Below are 3,122 nucleotides of genomic sequence, written 5' to 3'. Positions count from 1 at the left end.
GCAGCTGGTGGTGGTGGTCGTCGCCTGTGACCCCTGGCGGGCCTCGCGTGGGGGCGAGAGCGCAGCGCGCGGAGCCCGAGTCAAGGTGAGAGGCGCTCTCGGGTTCCCAGAGCTCAATTAAACATTCATTAGTGGAGTGGAGTGGGGAGGGGAGGGAGGGGGAGTGCGGGTGGGGTGGATGGATTGAGATGGGGATCGGTTTCGGAGCCCCGCGGGCATTTCGAGTTGCGTGTGAGTCACACTCCATGCAGCAGCGCGGGGAGGAGGATGGGGCAGAACACGTGGGGGTGGAGCAGCGGGTGTGGTGCAATCAGGTGGAGGTGGTGGTGATGGGTGGGGACGCGTGGTGTGGAGGAAAAGGAGGGCACGTGACCGTGTCGGGCATGGGGAGTGCCACCCATGGGGTTGGTGATCCAGGGGAAGAGAAGAGCGAAGCAGACGGTGGCGATGCTGACGACGATGCCGATGGCCGTGCTCATGCTGAGACTGAGTCTCTGGCTCGGTTCTTGAAGGGATTTTGGGATAACGAGGAATGACGGGGGGAGGAAGAGAGGGAGGGATAGATGGGGGGGGGGGGGTGGAGAATCAGGGAGGGAGAGTGGAGGGAGAGAGGCAGGTCGGCTGGGTCGGGGGTGTGAACACGGAGGCTGTTGGAGTCGATGGTGCTGCGCTTGGAGCCGGAGCGAGCCTCCCCAACCCCCACGAGGGGAGGGGCCAGGGCAGTGAGTGGGGGATCGCTGCTCACGAGGGGAGGGGCCAGGGCAGTGAGTGTGGGGGGGGCACTGGGGAGACAAAGGCGGTCGGGCGTGGTGTTGACCACACCACCCCCTTGGTGCGCCGTGTTAGTCTGTAGTGTGGTGGATGTGATTGTGACGGTGGTTGTGGTGCTGGTTGTGACGGTGCTGGTTCTTGTGGTGGTGGTGGTGGTGCTGGTCGTTCTGGTGGTGGTGGTGATGGTGGTTGTAACCGTTGTGGTGGTTGTTATGGTTGCTGTGCTGGTCGTTGTGGTCATGGTTGTGGCTGTTGTCTTGGTGGTGGTTGTTGTTGTGGTTGCTGTTGTGGTGGTGGTTGTTGTGGTTGCTGTGGTGGTGGTAATGGTGGTTGTGGTTGCTGTGGTGGTTGTTGTGGTTGCTGTGGTGGTGGTTGTTGTTGTGGTTGCTGTGGTGGTGGTGGTGGTGTCCACCGCTCGCTGCTGGGGGGCGACTCCCCGCGTGGCACCGCGCACATTTGCTGGGATCCGAACTCACAGAAGCAAATATGTGCAAGTGCCAAACGTGGAGAAACCCGGGGCACGTGTGTGTGGTGTGTGTGTGGTGTGTGGGGTGTGTGGTGTGTGTGGTGTGTGTGTGTGTGTGGGGAGTGTGTGTGTGGTGTGTGGGGTGTGTGGTGTGTGTGGTGTGTGTGTGTGTGTGGGGAGTGTGTGTGGGGAGTGTGTGTGGTGTGTGTGGTGTGTGGGGTGTGTGTGGTGTGTGTGGTGTGTGTGGTGTGTGGGGTGTGTGTGGTGTGTGTGGGGTGTGGGGAGTGTGGTGTGTGTGGGGTGTGTGGGGAGTGTGTGTGGGGTGTGTGGGGAGTGTGGTGTGTGTGGTGTGTGTGGGGAGTGTGTGTGGTGTGTGTGGTGTGTGTGGTGTGTGTGGTGTGTGGGGGTGTGTGTGGTGTGTGTGGTGTGTGTGGTGTGTGTGTGGTGTGTGGGGAGTGTGGTGTGTGGTGGTGTGTGGTGTGTGGGGGTGTGTGGGGTGTGTGGGGAGTGTGGTGTGTGTGGTGTGTGTGGTGTGTGGGGAGTGTGTGTGGTGTGTGTGGTGTGTGTGGTGTGTGGGGGTGTGTGGTGGTGTGTGTGGGTGTGTGTGGTGTGTGGGGGTGTGTGTGGTGTGTGTGGTGTGTGTGGTGTGTGTGGTGTGTGGGGTGTGTGGGTGTGGGTGTGTGTGTGGTGTGTGGGGAGTGTGTGTGGGGTGTGTGGGGAGTGTGGGTGTGTGTGGTGTGTGGGGAGTGTGTGTGGTGTGTGTGGTGTGTGTGGTGTGTGGGGTGTGTGTGGTGTGTGTGGTGTGTGTGGTGTGTGGGGTGTGTGTGTGTGGTGGTGTGTGGTAGTGTGTGTTGGTGTGTGTGGTGTGTGTGTGGTGTGTGTGTGTGTGTAGTGTGTGGGGTGTGTGGTGTGTGTGGGGGTGTGTGGGGTGTGTGGGGTGGTGTGTGGGTGTGTGTGGTGTGTGGGGTGTGTGGGGAGTGTGGGGTGTGTGGGGTGTGTGGGGTGTGTGTGTGTGGTGTGTGGTGTGTGGGGTGTGTGGGGTGTGTGGTGTGTGTGGTGTGTGTGTGTGTGGTGTGGGGGGTGTGTGTGTGTGGTGTGTGTGGTGTGTGTGTGTAGTGTGTGTCTGGTGTGTGCGGTGTGTGTGCTGTGTGTAGTGTGTGTGTAGTGTGTGTGTAGTGTGTCTGGTGTGTGTGGTGTGTGTGCTGTGTGTAGTGTGTGTCTAGTGTGTGTGTAGTGTGTGTCTGGTGTGTGTGGTGTGTGTGCTGTGTGTAGTGTGTGTGTACTGTGTGTCTGGTGTGTGTGGTGTGTGTGTGGTGTGTGTGCTGTGTGTAGTGTGTGTGTAGTGTGTGTCTGGTGTGTGTGGTGTGTGTGCTGTGTGTAGTGTGTGTGTAGTGTGTGTCTGGTGTGTGTGGTGTGTGTGCTGTGTGTAGTGTGTGTGTAGTGTGTGTGTAGTGTGTCTGGTGTGTGTGGTGTGTGTGCTGTGTGTAGTGTGTGTCTAGTGTGTGTGTAGTGTGTGTCTGGTGTGCGTGGTGTGTGTGCTGTGTGTAGTGTGTGTCTAGTGTGTGTGTAGTGTGTGTCTGGTGTGTGTGGTGTGTGTGCTGTGTGTAGTGTGTGTGTACTGTGTGTCTGGTGTGTCTGGTGTGTGTGTGGTGTGTGTGCTGTGTGTAGTGTGTGTGTAGTGTGTGTCTGGTGTGTGTGGTGTGTGTGCTGTGTGTAGTGTGTGTGTAGTGTGTGTCTGGTGTGTGTGGTGTGTGTGCTGTGTGTAGTGTGTGTGTAGTGTGTGTGTAGTGTGTCTGGTGTGTGTGGTGTGTGTGCTGTGTGTAGTGTGTGCCTAGTGTGTGTGTAGTGTGTGTCTGGTGTGTGTGGTGTGTGTGCTGTGTGTAGT

Source organism: Lampetra planeri, chromosome 44 (genome assembly GCF_965212315.1).
Source record: "Lampetra planeri chromosome 44, kcLamPlan1.2.h2, whole genome shotgun sequence".
In the NCBI taxonomy this organism is placed as follows: domain Eukaryota; kingdom Metazoa; phylum Chordata; class Hyperoartia; order Petromyzontiformes; family Petromyzontidae; genus Lampetra; species Lampetra planeri.
This window is presented reverse-complemented; position numbering follows the sequence as displayed.